The sequence below is a fragment of the Poecilia reticulata genome, chromosome 3 (genome assembly GCF_904066995.2).
Source record: "Poecilia reticulata chromosome 3, P_reticulata-male-v2, whole genome shotgun sequence".
Classification (NCBI taxonomy): Eukaryota; Metazoa; Chordata; class Actinopteri; order Cyprinodontiformes; family Poeciliidae; genus Poecilia; species Poecilia reticulata.
This window is the reverse complement of record NC_088832.1, coordinates 8,356,039-8,375,869: the sequence shown is the minus strand read 5'-3', so window position 1 is coordinate 8,375,869 and position 19,831 is coordinate 8,356,039. Positions and strand designations below refer to the sequence as shown.

Here is a 19,831-nt window from a genome sequence, read left to right as displayed (position 1 = left end):
TAAATTCAATTTAGTTTATTGATATAGTGTTAATAAAAAACAAATATTATCTAAAGCCACTTTGCTCTTTGTGCAGCCTCATTTAATGTCAGTTATAGCTACAATATGCATGAATGAATGCAAGCTCCTTGCTTAACGCATATTTATTACAGATATTATTATTGATTGTCTCAAATCCATTTAGAAAATGTCTTATAAGCAGAATAATCTGCAAGTGGAGCTAGCTAGTACTTTTAAAATTAATATTAAGGAATTACTTTAAACAATCAGCTATGTATTTAGCTGAAAAGTACCTTGTAAGTTAGTTTTGTCATATTTCAAGTAAATCATGTGTATCTCAACATTTAGCAGTCTTGTGCTGGAACTCCATTACGTTTCTGTCTACATATCAGAAAAACATGTAAAGGAATAAAACTCTGTACTGAGGTAAATATTCTCCGTTTGTAATGTGAATGAATCTAACAGAACATGTCAGGGTTCAAGGAAAGGAATTAGCGCAATACAATATTGTTGTGTATGATACACTAGGTCAAATAAAAATAATATTCAAGCAAATAACTGGAGATAGCACATTTATTCAGGAACAGGGAACTTCGTCTTCTTCTTTACAGGTCCAGCTCACATCTCTTGTGCACAGCAAGAGCGCCACCAATGGCGATTTGTTATATTGCTTTTATCTTCACATTTACAACCAAACAGCCTCCAACACATAGGAGCATAATCATACCAAAAGTATGTAACAATCTTAAATCTAGAGGTTCATTCTTTTCTGTGTCTGGAACACCACAAATATAAACAATTTCAACAAAAAAAATTAGTATCATACCTTCGTTGGTAAAGCTTCCTGCGTGTCTGTAGAGATGACATAATATCCACAATGTAAGATCTCAATAGACGCAAGCTGGTCTTCAGAATCCTCGGGAATCTGTGGAGCTTTAAACAAGCTTCAAACAAGTCCCAGAAGTGAAAAACAGTAAAAAAAAAAAAAAAAATAAAAAAAGAAACGAAAAGAAAAGAAATGGTTAAACGGGCTGAATTACTGAGTCATAAAATCTTCTTTGCGTCTGTAGCTGCGTTTCCCTTGACTATAAAATCGCGCAAATTGGATTTACAAAAATAAATTCACTTAACAGAAACAAGGCAATGTCGGAAAAACTCGTATAAAACGGCACCGGAAACTCTCACTTTTTTCATCAGAGGAGTCACGTGACCAACAAACGGACGTTACTACTGGCGGGAAAGACGAAGGAGGACAATGACGCAACATGGCTTTTTTTTTTTGTTTAGTTTAGTTTTTTGCCTAAAGAGACGTATTCACGTGTGATTTTAATTTCTTATTTAGCGGAAACAATTGTGGTTTTTTTCTACATTAGCGAAATACGACAAGGTTTTGCGCACATTTGTGGAACGTGTCAGAGAAACGCAGCTTTTGATACTTCGACGTGATGACTGGGAAGCCCGGAAACCTTTTGATTGACACACTACAAGATTGAGATTAAAAGGTAAGGTGCCTTTATTGTTTAACGTTGCAAAGCAGCTTTATACACTACTGTCTGTATTGTTACAAGTAATTCAACATGTCAGTATGTTTGGAAGCGTCTTTTCACTTTTACAGGATGCTTTAGGAAAAGCAGAAAGTTCACTCTTTCAGCACCCTGGTCGTGTGTGTGTGTGTGTGTGTGTGTGTGTGTGTGTGTGTGTGTGTGTGTGTGTGTGTGTGTGTGTGTGTGTGTGTGTGTGTGTGTGTGTGTGTGTGAGAAGAGAAGCTGGGGGTCCTTATGTGCAGCTCTTTTGTTTTTTCTTTCTTTTTTGGGGAATGACCTCACCCACCGAGGAGCCCTCTCTCGTCTCTAATCTCTTTTAGATCGGATGCGTTGCTTTCCCATCATGCTTTTTTGTTTTTTCCTCGTGACCCTTGGGTAATAAATGTAATGGTCTAAAACTTCTGCTACGTCTCATCACTGTTTCCCCTCCCTCTTTGGGAAAAAAAAATCACGAGAAACTACTCTTTATGTTCTCTCGAACTTCGTTACGCTGTGCCAGAATGGGATGATTTCACGGGAAAATGTATATATCAGCTTTGATTTTTGCCTACTTTCTCGCAATATGGGCCTGCTTTAGTGGAATAAACATTGATTTTTTTAAGCTTTTTGTGCATTAGCTTTCAGATTTGAAATCGTATTTGCAGGAGCTGTTTGTGATCAATGAGAGAAATCAAGATTTATAGCTGTGATGTAATATACAAAGAACAAAAAAAAAAAAAAAACGTCTCACTGTCTGAGATGGGTGTTTTTACATGTAATTTCACCGGATCATTATGTTACAGCTGTCGGTTTCTTTAAGTGCACTATCAAAGTATGACCTGGGTAAAAACAAAAAGCAGTTTTCAAATCAGGATTGATTTTTTTTTTATCTCTCTAAAATACCTGACTTAATTTGAAATAAATAATTGCAATTAGAAATTTTAGCCCAATCAACTTCACAGAATTGTTTTATTGTGGCTGAACTGGAGGGCAGTCCAGCACCAAGTACCTACCTATTTAAGATAATCTTAAAGAATCTCAGTCAGATTTTAGTTAAAACTTTGACTAGGCCATTCCAAGACTTTAATTTTATTTGTTTGTTTGTTTCGTTCAACTTTTTAGAGTGGAACTTATTGGTGTTCCTTGGATCATTGTCCTCCTGCATAATGTCTGAATCCTGGTCATACTTTCAGCTTCAGGATTTGGAGTGAAAGTTATAAAGAACCAAAACAACCCTCATATAACCCTACTATAACCCCATCTTTGACTGGTTTTAATCTGTTCTTTTTTATATAAATGCTGTGTTGGCTTTACATTCAAAGTACAGTAATAAAACACAAAAGAAAAAAGAAGTTCTCAAAGTTTCACTTTTGTCTTGTCAGCCTGCAAAATACTTTCATAAAAGTCTTGGGGATCATCAACATGCTTTTATGGAAAATGCGAGGCAGGCTTTTGTGTTCATTAATGCCACTTGTGATTTTCACCTTGGAAGTCTCCATTGGGTGTCATTTTTGCCTGCCATCCACTGTCTAAACCCACTTATCGTTGAAGGGCTGGTGGTTGGTCTGGTGTATATCTCTAGTGGTCATTAGGCGACAGGCAGAGCAGACTCCCACACCTATGATCAATTTTAGGAAGCAGTTAAGGTTCGTCATGTTTTTGGACTGTGGGAGAAAGCCAGAGTACCCAGAGAAGAACCAATGTATGCACAGAGAGAACATAAGAACGACATGCAGAAAGACTCTTGGTGCAGCGCAGAAGTGTGACCAACTACTCTGCTTTTAGTCTCTCTTATTGCTGAATCATGAACGCAGACCTTACCTGAGTCAAATGGGCCCAAATGTTAGACCCGTTTGACTCAGAGAATCCACGAGGTTCTCTGTGACCTCATGGATTTGTTGACGATGCGCTTTGAGTAACGTCGTTCCACGTTTTCTCCATTTGTGGCTCAGAAATGGCTTCAGATCCGTTTTCAGACCAATATCAATAACTTCACCTGTTCTTGGTGAGTATTGTATTTGGGAGATTGCTTCATTTAGGTCAGCAAACAATCAGGACAGGGTGAAACTAACTAAATTTTGTGTTTAAAGATGTATATTTTTGGATAATTGATGTTTAGTTGCTTATGTTACAGCAAATGAACTTTTAATAGAAGGAGCAGACTTTATAAGATTGTTTTCTTCAAATTACTCTTTGTTTAAAACTTTGGCCAACGTGTGACATGCTCATTTTAAACCGTAATTGAATCAAACAAATAAACACTTGACCAAAAAAGGGATTAGTCTTACTATAAGAAAAGGAGGTTTTTCCCAATGGCTCTGGTTGGTTTGCAGGGACGTGCAGAGGGGGGGGCTAGGGGTGCTTGAGCACCTGCCCTTTTTGCTCCTTGCCCCCAAGTGCCCTTTTGGTCAATTTTTTTATTATTTTTTTTTGGTATTATTATTTCCTAAGCTCTCTTCAGACATAAAAACATGTGCTAAAATTCTTTGTTTTTTTGTTTCTTTTTTGTATAACATAATTAGCCTAATAACCTTGTTACCTTTGACCTTTTGCCCGTGACGCATGACGCAATTGCCTCTCGCGCACTGAAATAAGGCGGCTAACTGGAGCTCAACGTAGCGACTGTTCCAGATTACAGAACAGTTTTTGGTGAATTATAAAAAAAACGTTTTTGGTGAATAAAGTGGAGTAGACTTGCTACTTGTCAGATGACGGAAAACGTTGAAGTATCTTTTCTGCTTCAGCTCGGAGTCGCGGTTTAAGCAGAGAGGTAATGAAATACAACAGACACTGACAGGCCTCTGCGTCTGCCTTTCTCTGAAGAACTACTGAGCAGGAGGAGACAGCCAGGTGAGGAGAAACTTCTTATCTATCGATTCAGTATTTCTATCATACAGACATTAGGCTGTTGTTGTTGTGCTATTAGCTAGCTGATGGCTAACGACTTTGCTAACAAAGCTAGATAACTAAAAGCTTCTACCCTGTATCTAATGATATCAGTCATTCTTCAGTGTTGCTTATACAATAAGGACACATCGCCCGTCCAAAACCGATCATCTCCATAATGGATATATGTCCGATCTTCTAATTTCCTTTGCTGCATAATATACATTTCATTTATTCTAGCGTTAGGTAAATGTATCTTGAAGGATAATAACACTTAAATAATTGTCCAACAACATTCATTTAGAATTAAAAATAACTCGCCCTGAATTACCATGATAGATATAATGAATGTAATAAAAGTGTCATTAATGTAGGAAAAGACTCAACCCAGACTTTAAGTTTAGGGTCTGGTTCACAGAGTATGAAGTTAAATTTGTTTCCCAAATATTCAATGGAAAAAAAAACTTACCTCAGTTAAGTAAAATCAAATTGTAATCAAAACGTTTGGAATTGTAATGATTCCTTTAAAAAAAAAGTTTTGTTTAAAAGACTTTTTTTTTAATTAAATAACTCATTTTTACCAAACATAAACATTTATTTGCACACATCAGAAATCTTTTGTTGTGATTTTAGGCCCTGCTCAAGACGTCATGTGAGAATCACAAGCAAAACTTTGAGTCACAAACAAAAACTTAGAATAGCAAGAAAAGATTTCTGACAAGCGCAAATAAGTTTGTTTTGCAAAAAAGAAAGTTAACTTCATGAGTTAAAAATTTTTGCCTTTGTTTTTTCGTTTTTCTGCAGTTCCACATGCAGCTCTGCTTTCCTGAATGGACCATCTTCATCTACACTGCAAGTGCAGCAAACAGGCAGATCTTTTTTATCGATTACAGTCCACTAAAAGGTTGCATTGTGCCTTTGTTTATATTTTTAATAGTGTAATTATGTAAAGACAAAATATGGTCTAGCTCTGATTTACATATCTTGCTAAATTGCGGGTTTGAATATTGCAATACTTTCCTATAACAAAATAGACCTGCAGAAAGAAATTACTAATAAAATATCTTGCATAGTGTTATGCTCTATTTAGAGATGTTCGTTAGCTTTGATTGTATATCTCACAATTTTGTAATTTATCGTTGTTTATTAAACTCTGAAAGCTGAGTGGTTTTGTTAATATTCTGTCCTACAATGCGGTTAGATGTGCCCTTTTTTGTTGTTGAGCACCTGCCCCTTTAGTAGCCTCTGCACGGCCCTGTTGGTTTGGATAACTTTTTTTCCCCTATCAAATGAAGACATGTCATTGGAAAAACAACGGAGAAAACTGCTTTTTATAGTTACTACATTTTTGCCTGATATCAAGATTTGTTTGATGATCAAACAGACGTACGTTTGAAGAACTGTTGCAGTCTGCTTCTTATAGCTTTCTGAGCATTTCTTCCTGTTTCTCCCTCTTTCACTTATTTTCCATCCATCCATTTTCTTACACCCTTGTATTCTCCAAAACTCTTCTGACTTTACTTTAGCCTTTCAGAGCTAAAGAGATAAAAGCAGCAAACCTGCGCCCTCTTATCTCCTCCTAATTACTCCTCCTCATCATCATCTTCATCACCTCCCATCTCTCGTGTTTTTTTTTTTTTTTTGTTTGTTTGTTTTCTTGTGAAAGCCTCTTTAATGACTCGGTTTGATGTTCTCGCTGCCTGTCTCCAACTTCGGAGAGCTTCCTTGAAGACCAACAAGCAGCCTTTCATAAACACCGTAAACCTCCACATACACATATAGACGTCCCTCTTCTTTTTTTTTTTCCAGACCATCCATTGTGTGTTTCTGCAGCCTTGAAGGATCTTGAGGAGTGTCTTAAAAGCATCAAGAGGTTCTAAGAGGGACGCACAAGCAAACACACACACTAATGGCCTTGCATTATCCGTCAGCAGCAGGGGAGGCGCAGACACACTTCACAGGGTCCTTTCGTCTGTCTAGTCTTTTAAGAGGACAGGACAGTTTTTGGGGGGTCCCTGAAGGCTGCCAAACAAAATCATCTTTCTTTACTTTTGTTTGGAGGTAAGGTCAAAAATCTCAATATGCTGTCCCTGGCACAACAAACCCGCTGCTGTTTGTGTATTTTTGTGTGTACATGTGTGTGTGTGGCGGCGTTGATTGAATGTTTTGGGCGCTGGATTTGTGAGATCAGATCAAATTTAAAAAAATAATAATAATAATAATAATAAAGTGGACAGCACAGATGTAAAAAGGAATGGTTTCTTTTGTCTAAGAAGATTCTTGTAATAGTTCAATTAAAATTCCTAAAATGGCTCAGGAACACAATAACTTCTCAAGACTTCTTTAAATACCGATGAACAGATATAAAGTTTTTTTGTCCTCAAAATAAAATAAAAAAATCAAGGATCTTTACTATCCTTTGTTGGTATGCTTGACATTTTTTGTTTTCTTTTGCAAAAATTAGAAAGTTTTATTGTGTGCTTTACTTTTCCTTCACTCAAACACCAGATGCAAGCCGGCTATTTTGTTACAACCCCATTTTGCACTAGCATAACATCATATACAGCACTCATACTCAATACATGTTGTTTTTTGTATTCCTTTTCTACCAAAACTTTTGGCGTATGTTGTTGGAATTTTTTTTTTGTTGTTGTAGTTTAGTACGTAACGACTAAGAGGATGGAAAGGGATAAACTCTTTTCAAATGTTGATACAAAAAAAAAAACTGAAAAAGATTTGAATTTAGGTTAGCTTGAATAAATACTTTGTAAAACCCCGTGTAACTCTTTTGCTTGGTGTCTACCAGTTTTATACATTTAGGGGCTGAAATACTTACCCATCTTTTTTTGTATACTACCTAAAACTTAATAAGTTATTAATTAAAACAGGCATTTATATTTTTCTGATTGTGATGAGTACGCCTCATGTAAATTTCCTCGACTGGTTTACTTTTTAAGTTCTGATGTCCCAACATGTTTTTTTTTTCTAACTTGTTAAAAAAGCCATGCAAAAAAGCTACAGTACCTTTTGTTTTGTTGTTTTAGGACACGTTACAAATGTTTCCTGACAGTTACATTTTGAGACAAAAAGTAATGGAGGTAATTGGTCATAGAATAAGAAAAGTGCTTCAGAAGAGATTTTTTAAATAGCTATTCTAGAGATGAGGTTTTGTAAAGTACTTTTGAACAGTCAGTGCATCTGCAATAATAATCAGAATCTGAAATAAAGTTGTATAGGAGCGTTAAGAAAAAACAGGGACTCTAAGTGAGAAAATTTTGTAAAGACCAACGAGAGAATTTGGATTTAAAATGAGGAAACGGGAGTTTTTGTTTATCACATTTGACAAGTTCTTACCTTTGCAAGCGGACAAGACGTTTGCCAATTTTACAATGTTGGACGTTTTTAGCTAGAATGTTATCTACAAAGGATGCCTGTTGTACCAATCATTTTGAGAAGATTTTCTTAAATTAACCAACATGCAGCAAAACTGAGTGTTCATAACAGCAAGGTTAGCGTTTTCTGAGCCATAATATCTGTGGGGAGACCAGTTGGTTGGAAAGAGAAAAACCTGGAGACGGGCTGAGTTTTTGATCACCGCCCAAATCAAACGTTAGACTTGTGCCAATGCTTGAACATAAATGTTCCTAAATTAGCTTGGTACGTTGACTTATGTTGAAAACAGCACTTATTCATGGGCCTTTTTAATCTGATTCCTGTCTAAGCGAAAACCAGACGGACGAAGCAGCAGGCGGTGTAAACCGGGCGTTTCTCTGCTGTGAAGTTGTACCCGGATTAACCCAGACACAGAGCGACGCCGCCTCACTCCCACAGGCTCTCTCCATACGTCCACTATTATCTGTTTTAAAGCTAATGTGCAGCTGCCGTGTCAGTGGTTTGGACTGAAAGCTGTAATGAAGTGACTGCGTTCCTAAAAGCCTGTGGGAAATAGAAGCTATTTGTCATAAAACACCGTTCTGCGCGAGTTCAGAGCACGGTTTATAATGTAATAAAGACTAAATACAGAATATCCACCGTAGCCGTAAGTTTTAAAAATGCTCATGTAACTCCATCCACGGCCAGCAGCTGCATTCAGTCAGACGTCTGACCTAAGAACTGGACCGCACTGCCTCTGTATTCTGGAACAAATCTGCTCTCATGCTAAGTGAATCAATAGCGCCGCCATGAATCAGGAGCAACGTGAAATTTATTAGCTGGAGGTAATTAATACAGGTAAAAGGCTTGCCTTCAAGAAGATTTCTTTTAAAGTAAATCACCTGTCAGAAAGTTGGACTCAGTTGGCTGTTCAAAAATAATTAAATGAAACTAAACTAAAACTAAACCATTTTTACCTGACAATAACTAATAAAACAGAGCAAACACACTCTTAAAAACTAATTAAAATTCAGTTAGACAAACAAAAAGTCACAATGAAATAAAACAAAAGTATAATGAAAAAATCTAAATAAATAAATAAATTAAAAAAAAATTTTAAAAACATTAGAATAACACAATAGGAGAGTTGCATATTTGGCGATTTTCACTCAGGTCTTACGTCTTGTACCTTATAACCACAGTGAGGGAGTAAAGAAATGAAGTGGAGCAAAACATTCAAGCAGCCAATTACGATACAAAAGCAAAACTATAACGATGCGACACGGATGAACAAATGTCTTTGTTGAAACCACGATTACCATGTTCAAAGGCAAATGGGGAAAACACTCTGAATCAATGCTACTATTGTGTGTGTGACTCTTAACACTTTCAGCCGCGACCAAGATTAAAATACTTTGTGAGAGGATTGGGTGGTAGCGGTCAGCAGTGGGAGCAAGATGAAGCAAAATTAGGAGTTTGCTACCTTATCTTACCCTTCCTGAAATTATTGCGGCTTAAATCCACAAAACGTAAACGTCTGTGCCAAATAAAACCCAGCTGAAACAGGACACGCATGGATGCAAGCACATTTCAAACTAAATAGAAATGAGTCCCCATAAGGAAATATGAGCTTTCTCATTCAAGAGGCCCTGTTTACATGTGTAAATGACCAGAGGTACACCTTGCACATGTGTAGATATGACATAAACTCATATCTACAGGCAAGAAGAAGAACTTGACAGCGTGCGGGTTGGTGATGTGCTGCTGAAAGGTCCTAAATCAGACGGGTAAAAACACCAACTCAGCAACTATCTGCATTTCATGTGCAGAAACGTACATCTGTTAATGTTGCATGCCACTTACGTGCATCACGCACACATTGTTATTGTAAGCGATATAGAAGTGTGTTGGGGAAACGCTGACGCTGCAGCATTCCATGTGTTCATTCACACAGCTACTGTAAGAACAGAAGCACTTTAAAAAGGGGGTGGGGCGATTTGTTTAACTGGCAAGAAGCTACTTAGTTCAGGCTGTAAAAACAAGGTGATGTCTTCACAGGACAAGTTAATGTGCATCAAGCCTGTCTTCCTCCTGCATTAGGGGGATTAACACTGGGATGCTTAAAGAAGTAAGGCTGGGCGATATGGCTTAAAAATAAAACCTCCGATTTTCTTCATACCAGGTCCTACAAAGTCCTTGTTTTTTATTTTTGTCATCTGATTTTGCAACACATTATCGCTTTAAAGTTGGGTGAACAGGATGACCATTGTCGAAAATGTGATGTGATGTAAAGTTCATCCAAGTCATGAAAATGGGCAACATTTTGTGGCAATAAGTGGCTTAAGAAGGTCTTGAAATTCAAGTTGCAAATTGAAAATATGGAACATCAGATCCCCCTCTTAATCCTCTCTCCTAATGTGAATACGCTGTAAACATTGTGACTATAAACAAACTTGGTATCGCAGAAAGACACAAATCTTCAAGTATCATCACCCATTCGGGCGTTCAGCTGATTCTAAATCAAACATCAAAATATGTGGGGTCTTTTCTCCACAAGTAACAAAAAATAAATAAATCAGATAAGCACAGAGGGAAGGTAAACATTAGTGCAATTTATTTTTATGGGGGTTTTTTGTCCCCAACTGATCATAAATGCATGTGTTGGTATGTGTACTTACATGGCTGTGGCCTCATAGGTTAAGACTGCTGCTGGGGGTTGGGGTGGTGTGGGGGTGGAGAGGGTGAAGGTAAGTCATTGATTTTTTTTTTCCCTCTCCCCCCTCCGTTTTCTCCAGGATTTTGACAGAATCATAGCACCATGGAAACAAAGAAACTGCTTTGTGACAGAGGAAAACCTTTCATTTCAGTAGCACTGAATGGTGGCTTGCTGCTGATAACAGCATGGGTAATCACGCACACACACACACACCAACACATACCAGTGTAAGGTACCACTCACAAATAAGGTTAAGGTATGATTGTCGCACATGATTGTGAAAATAAACAACCCAAAGGTACCTTTTTCACTAAGCTGCAGCTCAGACACACAATCACAGTTATTATCAGCCTCCACAGGAATAAATGTCAGCTGAAGGGCTGCTTCTCATCTGCTGCGTGCCGCAAATTAAACACAATCATTTTCACAGGTTTTCTTCTTTTTTTGTTGTCTTTCTTGTAATTTTTGGAAAGTGAAATGTTTTCCCACAACTTTGTTTTATCACAACACAAAAATCTGAGAAAATTACCATATTCCAGTTACCTATTTTGAGCATACATTTTACTTGTTTTAAGCGTCAGCTGTGCTCTCGAAGTGGTGTCCTTATTATTTTATTTTTCCAATTACGAATGTAAAAGAGCTTCAATCCTGAATTGTTTTGGAGTGGTTCACCCGGGTTTGTGCAGCGAAGAATCAGCGGCTTTGATTCTCCCGTTGCCATTACGGCATCTGAAGTCATCCCAAGGCAAATGGAAAAACAACATTGATACAGATAGCACGCAATGGGAACGATGAAAGTCCGGAGTCAAATTGCTCTTCATTAAACGATTTGACCCCAAAATATTAGATTTCAGAGTTTCAATTGCATTTCATATCTTTTCTATCATTATTGAGATGACGAGCGATCAGATCGATTCTGTGACAAATTAACTTGAAGAAGACCAGACTCCGCGGCCGTCTCAGAGTGTCTGTCTGTGTGCACATATATCCAGATGTGTTTACATTCGCCCAAATGGAATTAATGCCATTGTGCAGACATGTACATCTTCATATAACACTGATGGTGCTGTGTATCTGCGTGTCTTTGTGTGTGTGTGCATGTGTGTGTGTGTGTGTGTGTGTGTGTGTGTGTGTGTGTGTGTGTGTGTGTGTGTGTGTGTGTGTGTGTGTGTGTGTGTGTGTGCATGTGTGTGTGCGTGTGCGTGCCTAATCTAAATCAATCAATTTTATTGTGAAGACTGAGGTTAGCTTTAGGTTAAGATTGAAGAAGTAGGAATGGAGCAGGCCACGGTTAAGGTCAGGGTAACACAGTGCTGTGTGTGTGTGTGTGTGTTTGTGCGTGTGTGTGCTTGGCAAGCTGACTTTGTCTTTATTGAGCTGTAGCTGTAATCTAAACAGCCCTGCAGTGAGTCTCCTAACCTGAACCAGAACGGACGGATAGAGATCGGTGGATGCTGCGAACACACAGATAAAGGGACAACCAGCCCTAAAAACATAACTCACTCATCAGCGGTTACATGGACAGGAGTGGGAGACGGTGTCTCCACCGTCAGGTTCACTCTTGGGCAAATCAATGGATGGCATATATAGGCTTAGCAAACTTTTACCACAGTGTCTTGTTAGAAAGTATTGGATGGATTGTGAACAAAGATGCTTAGGGACAAATATGACCTCAATTTTTACATTTTGTAAAGGGAATGTTTCTGCAAAGCAGTGGAGACCTATTGACTTTTAGAAGTTCAGTTTTCACCAATTCACCTATTCGCTGATTGTTCTGCAGAACTCCAAATTATTTGCAGATTTTTTTCATAAATATCTAAAATACGCAAAACAAAATGCAGCTTGTGAAGCTGAAATGCCCAGTGCAACACTACTTGGCGCAAATTGGTTGACGTTTGTAAACCATCCAATGCAAGAGCATCATTCATTTTCCTTGGTACATATTGGTTGTGCCTCCAAGAGATATTTCCAATGTGCATATTAATAATTATTAAGGTATATTTTTGTGTTTGAACCATTAAAATAGGCAGTCATAGAGGCAAGTTTTAGCTATTTGTGGGCAGTTGTTGCCCCATCAATCCTGGGGGTCCACAGTACGGTTTAATATGAAGGACACTCACCCATTTTTATAGGGGATAAGTTGAATTTAGGATCAACATGCTGTCTTTCCTTCCCACTGCCTTATCCTCACCAGTTAGTATGTAAACAAGAACAGGGTTGTCTGGTCGTCTTCAGGAAGGACAACAACCATTAATGGTCAGTGGAAATGCTTAGAGCCAATTATATTCAGGTGTTGCCCAGCATTCATGGCTGTATTCACACCAGGAAAGACCTCTGGTCTTCTTGTTTGTTCCGAACCAAAATGTGACTTTACTTTTTTCATTTGGTGCAGTTTGCTTTCACATTGTACTTTTTTGCAGGTGGCCTATAACAAAGCCAACGATTCTTGCTCCCATTCGACAGAAATGATGGGCACAGACCCGGAAAAAGCAAACTTTGTAAATCCTGCGTTTGGCATTTCTGTTGTGCACATTTGTGATTTTATGATGACTCCAGTACCGTTTTGAATGTCAAAAACAGCTCTCTGAAAACAGGTTATTTCTGATCTTGGCAAGACTTTTGCAAATGCACGCTGCAAGCAGAATGAGACCAAACCCTCTGCGTGTCCCTGACCCATGACAAGCTACCATTAGCATTGCTAGGCAGAAAAACGGCATCTCAAGTAGGATTTCAGAACAGTCACTACACGCAACAGTAATGTTGTCAACACTAAAGACCTTACATTCAGCATAATGAACAGCATCTGTGGCTCATGAAGTCCAACAAGACGTGTATTTCCCATAGCTGGTTCGTACCGAGGCCGGTCTGTATTCACACTAGAACCAGCAGCGTTTGTTTGGTGACCTCAAAAACTGGACCTTGGTCCGATTGTTTGGTTCCACCACCCTGGTTCTCTTGAATGCTTTCACAAACACAAAAGGCCCAGATCGACGGGGTAAACAAACTCCAGTCTCTTTAAAAGCAGACCAAGTGTGTCCGTTGTGAATACAACCTAAAATGCAGTACTGATATTAATGTTAGTACATAAAACTGCTTCCAATATGTGACATTTATGTTTAACAATTGATTTAAAGGCATGCCAAGATGAATACAAGTTCATTAATGTCCATATGTTTTTTGGCAATTCTAGAAATGCATGATGAGCTGTGGATTTGTCTCCGCATTTGTTTTTGTTTTATATTTTATGAGCATTTGCTGCATCTCTCCACCCTGGCCTTTTGAAGATGACTCGTCTCATCTGAAGCCACTTACGGCTAAATGTCCCATCTGGTAACATTTCCACGTTTCTCCGCCTTAAATCAATAGAAATAATTTTCCTAAGACCCTGACACACGAGCGCGCACCCACACACACACACAACTAGGTTGACTTCTTTTCGTTTCATCTAGCGTTTAATTTGATTGGCATTTGTGTGGCGGCTGTCGTTTATATGACTGACTCCGAACCTGCACTTCAGTTTGAAACCAAACACTCGTTTTTTTTGACGCCATGCCCCCTCCCGCCCAACCCCCGATTGGATTTATTGATCGTTATATGTCCAGTAATGTTGATTTGCGGTTCATTCTTTCTCTTTTTCGGTGTTTTTGTCTTTGCGATAAATCTGTTGTGCAGATGAACCGAAGTCAGCGCACACCGGTCTCCATTTTAGCTTGCTCCTCCATCAGGTTTGGGCCACATGATGGCCGACGCTCTTCCTCGAGGTGCAACGCGTCGGTGCGGATGATCGCCAACGCAAAAGAAAGAAACAGACACAAGACTCAGACGGGCAAACACTCTCGTTGCAAGATGTAAATTGATCCAGGAGCGACGGAGCCACGGTAACGGTGAGTGATGCTTCGTTATTAATGTATCCAGATGAGATAATTGCTCAGCCCTTCTGCTCCTCCACCGGGCAGTTAGTTAAACACGCGTCGGGGATTATGATGTCAGCTAGATTAAATGATCAATTACGCACACACGGCAGAGTGCACGCTCCCTCTCACCCCCCTTCCTCTGAAAACACACCTAACACACACACAAACAAGTGTAAGTGTAACGGGGATACACTGTATGTGTGCTGCTTTGGTCAGTGGCCCGTTGGTTGGGACCCCGGCTTTTGACCTCTCTCTCCGGGGTCAGGCAGCAGACGGCCAGCCAGCTGGACATTTCCATCTCAAAGACCCCAAGGACCCCCCTTCTCGCACACACACACACACTCGTCTAAGATCCCCTCCCTCCTTTAAGTTGTATCTCATTTTCTCCTGCTGCGGATGGTCGGGTGGTTTATGGGTGCGGAGGAGCTGCAGCCATTCATTTCTCCCTAACAGGAGGTCTAATGGAGAGGTCTACGCTGGAAACCTGAGCTCTCACTGAGTAATGAGCTGCCCTTTACTGTCCACTGTGTGTAGCTTCATGTGTGGTTTTTGTTTTGTGTGTGTGTGTGTGTGTGCGTGTGTGTGTGTGTGTGTGGACTGCCAGGCCTGCTCTGACCCTATAAATGATGCGTCTCCTCCTCTCATCCACCGCGGCTCTTTGCTGCTAACCACCTCTGATCCGATCTTCTACGGTGGAGGCCCCCTGAACTACCTTCGCCTCAACGGGCTCCAAGCAACGGCGGGCCTCTCCATTTGAGGTTGACACAGGGGGACCCACGGTAGGAACGGGTCACACCCAGCGGCCCTGTGTGGCGATCTCACCGAGCCTCGTCGACTACACCCTCACAATCTGTGGCAGAGCTGAGGGGCCGGGAGGGAGTGGGGGAGGCAGCCACTTCTCCACCGTCTAATGCAGTTAGGGCAGGGCCAATCAGTCATCCCGACCAATACTAACCATGTCGCTGGGCCTCTCCTCCCATCTTTTCCACGCAGGAGCCACAGAGAGCAGCACTGTACATTTACCTGCAATTAGATTTGCCTGAGTATCCTGCTGGGAGTGATGGAGGCCCCTCCGACCTGGAGATGGCAACAGCTCCTGTTCCTTCATACGTTGTTCACGAGCGCATACGCCCTAGTGTGAAGTACGCATGTTTTTACGGGATTTGAGTGAAATCCAGTAAATATGGGATTACATTTGTTTGTTTTTTTTGCTCTTGTTTCTGTAAAAAAGAAGAGAGAAAGTAATTACCTATGCGAGCGGTTGTGTTTATAACAGGATGTTTATTCGTACGCTTCTCCTTCTTGAACTTTTCTCACTGTTTTGGAGGATTTTGTGGGATGGACCAACACAAATTTATAATAGTGGATTTATACAGGATTTAAGTGCAATAGGTCTATGTGTTCTGGGTGTTTTATTCTTAAAATAAAAAATCCTAATGACCTAAGCAGTAATGTTTACAACACAGAATGTTTTTTTTTTCTTTTCTACTTGAACGTTTTTCACTTGTTTTTTTGTTTTTTTTATGGGCTGGACCAACACAAAATTGTACATAATTGCAGAGTGGAATGAACTGCGTGATTTTTAACGTTTCTCACCAAAAAAATAAAGTGTGACAAAAGTGGTTCAAACTGGCGATATTCTTCAAAATCAGCTCAAAATTTTTTAAATTAATAGTTGGCTTTAATTCTGAACTTTGACTGGGCCATGATGACGTAAGAATATGCTCCAAGCTACCGTTCCATTGTAGCTCTGCTTGTGTGTTTATGGTTGCTGGGAAAGCAGCGCTGGTCGCAGCTTCCCGTTTTTTCGAGTGTCCAACAGGTTTATTCAGCTCCATTCAGTTTTTCATTTCTCTGACCACATACCCTGTCCCTGCTGTAGCCTTACCATGATGATACCACCACCACAGAGCAATGCTGCTGTGGCTTGTTTAGGCTAATTTAGAGTTTATCTTTTCTTCAAAATGGCTTTCATCCTGACAGCGGTTTTAGACAGGCTAAAGTCAAGTATTCATGTTGACTGAACATCAGTGTGTCATCAGTATACAGCAGAAACACTGCGTGCAGCTGGGACACAAGTGCCAACAGGAGGTGGATATCAATATGTTCAGTTAAATTCCCATATTCTACCTGAAGGATAAAAACTGTTACAACTTGATTTACAAAACAAATTTCCAGAAATTGTTCATGTAAACAATTCTGCAAGGTAATTGTTTGATTTTATTAAACATTTTTATTTTAAATTGGAATACTTTCTTCTGCAATTGCTAAAAAAACAAACATGTTAACATATTAGCCATTTTTCTTTTTGTTGTTGTGTCTTTGCAATGGATGACTTTACTAAACACTGCATGTGTGTGTGTGTGTCAGCACCGCATTAAGTCCCGGTGCCGCCTGGTGACAGCGCAGTAGTGTTTACCCGGCCATTGGCTGAGGTGGTGGATGGATAATGATTTAACCATTGAAGATTAGTGAGCAGATGAATACAATGGAGAGGCTGATGGCTGCCTTGTTCTGTTTGCTCTGCCTCTACCGGGAACTCGACAGATCACACACACACACACACACAAATAGTTTAATCACCATCACCGAGCTCATGACACATGCACCTTAACTAGATGGAGACCTCAACTCCTGTGTGTGTGCGTGTGTGTGTGTGCGTGTTCATGTGTGTGTCACTGTGTGTGAACCTGCGCTGTGTAAACATGTCTGCAGTTTCGGCGGGAGGCTCTCCTGCCTTATCAGAATGCACAAACACACACTCGCACACACTCACACGGTCGCCATTCCCTCGCCCCTGAGCCTCCTCTCCTTTCTCCAGTGCTTCCGTCTCGTGCGCCATCGCTCTTTTCCACACCTCCGCCCCTGTTTTCTCGGTGATTTAGTGCTCCGGGCCCCTCCCTGTGCTGCGGCAGCACATTAAGAGCATTTAAACCGTGGCTGTTACTAAACAGGGGTCTTTATGGAGCCGATCCACACATCTAAAGCCCATTACAGCCACATCAAAGCAGGATAACAATGACTAATGAACAATAGATATCATGGGAGACTGTGCCAAATCAGTATTCACTGTTGCAGGGATGGTAGCAGAGTGTGTGGGTGAGGGTGTGTGTGAGTTTTTCTTTACTGCTCCACTGATTCAAGCTATCATTAATTGCTCTGTGTGTGTGTGCGTGCGTGCGTGCGTGCATATGTGTGTATCAACAGTATGTTTTTCACTGGACCTGTCCACATGCTTCTTATTTCTATGTGTGTGTGTGTGTGTGTGTGTTGTATTAATTTTTATATCCATGATATTAAAATTAACCACACACACTCATAATGGGAGAATCCTTATGCAAACACTGCTGTAATAGTCAATATGCAGGTAGGAGTGGGTGTTTATTGTATCGTTTATCATTTATCATGAAAAATTCCTTATAAGAATTTTGATGTATCGCTGCCTCAATAAATATCAATGAACAATAAAAAAATTTTTTAAAACTTACAATACTATCGGAACTGTTTTTTTCCTATTTTTTTTCACAGATTGTTCCACAGGAGCATTGATAAATATCGGTAAATTCAAAAGTAAGACTAAATGCAGTTCCTGTGTGACATAAACTACGCTTCTTTAAATAAGTGACGTCATAAAAAAGCTTTTTCCAAAGGGAATGTTCTTCCAAGAAAAATATTTATTTGTGTGGTACAGTTTCCTAAAAGAAGAAGTAATAAATAGTTTTTCTACCGATATTTTGATCGTGATCACGATACTACCTCAAAATATCACAATAAAATTCCAAGTCCATATCACCGGCCCCTACATGCAGCTTTAGTGCTCGCTGACCCCCGGACCAGCCTCTTCCCCTCTGCGTCAGAGCTTTGGATGTGAAAGAGCGCAGAAGTACTCTGTGAAGTGTCGAACGGAGAAGGTGGAAGTAGAGTCGGTAATCCCATAATGGCAGGTACACGATGACACAGGGGAACCTGTGTAATCCTCTTTTGGATGCAGCTATCATTGTCCATATCCCTGCCACTTTCCCTACTAATCCCAAACCCCACCCGACACCCCCGCTCGTTCCCCCGCCCCTCTCTGACACAGCTCTCGTAAAAGCACAGCTTTTCACGGATAACTTAGAGGAAAACTGGGCTTTTGCAAAATTCACGACATGCCTTGCGCCTAAAAACAAAAAGCTGAATCACAAACATCTATTTGACTGGCCTGATGAGAATTCATATTTCATAGATGAACACAAGTAGGTTTGGATTAACTCTGTTAATTAACTTGCCTACATTTTATTGCTGCACTAAAGTTACGGTAACAAGTAAGTAAACTTAATAATTGTATGTAAAAAAAAAAAAAAAAAAAACACAAAAAACACAGACGTTAACTAATGCTTGATACATCTGATAAGTTTAACGGACAGAGCAATAAATAAATAAAACAAACTTCTAAGGAACTGGAATGTTTGGTGTACAGTAAGTGGTGGGAAATTACCACATTATCATTTCTCGTGAAATTTCTTGTGATAAAAATTTTTGATTTATCATCATAATAAATTTCACTTATTGATGGTGAATGTTTTTTTGTTTTTTTTTTTTGCTATTTTCTCCACTATTTCTTCCACAAGAGCATCAGTAAATTAATAAGTGATTAAATGCAGTTACTGGGTGCAACTAAGTGATATATATCACACTTTTTTAAAGAAATTGGTGTTCTGAAGATGCCTGTTTCAAATGGGAATGTTTTGTAGAAACATTGTTGTTATAATCTTTATTGTTATCACAATAGTACCACAAAAAATCGCGATAAAATTCCAGGTCCATATCGCTCACCACTAGTGTGTGAGTTTTAAATCAACAAAAACTGGTTACATTTAACCAGATTTCTAAGGTAGCTTTATTAAATTAATGACTCAAATAAATAAGATTTGAACTCCTAGGATAAATATTGATCTGTCCGTTTGATGCAACAGGCAGTATTTGTCAATTTACATTTTACCAATCAGCACAACGATCTGCATTATGGCAATTAAACATACTTAAACATTTCAGCCTCTCTACTGCCCACAACCAAAACAGCTGACTGAACCAAACTCTTTCAGTTAAAAAGTTAATAGAATTTTACTTTTTTTGTTTTTACATAACACTTACAGACTAATATGCGTGCTTTCCTAAAATTTTTATAGTTTTAGTGATGTTTACTTAAAATATCTTAAATACATTTTTAAACTATGTAAAAAAATAAGGTCTCAAAACCTGCTTTTCTGCAATTGAAGCATCATTTTCAGTTTATGAGCAACTCCTATTCCAATAGTTTTGTTGAATGGAGTCAAAAAGATTTTTTTTTTTTTTTGTACTTACGCAAAAGATTTCTAAAATCAGCAACCACTAGAGGAGCTTAATGTCTTCATTTCCTGACTAGATATGGCAAAAAAGTA

General features: G+C 39.2%; 1 long non-coding RNA gene across 1 annotated transcript; it reads left to right on the top strand.

Moving 5' to 3' along the window:
- The first annotated feature begins 251 nt into the window (after positions 1 to 251).
- On the top strand, positions 252 to 16,610 carry LOC103462164 (uncharacterized). Its single transcript, XR_014086854.1, has 4 exons — positions 252 to 1,502; positions 6,219 to 6,470; positions 10,577 to 10,686; positions 14,170 to 16,610. It is a non-coding gene; the product is annotated as an uncharacterized LOC103462164 (long non-coding RNA).
- Positions 16,611 to 19,831: the final 3,221 nt, after the last annotated feature.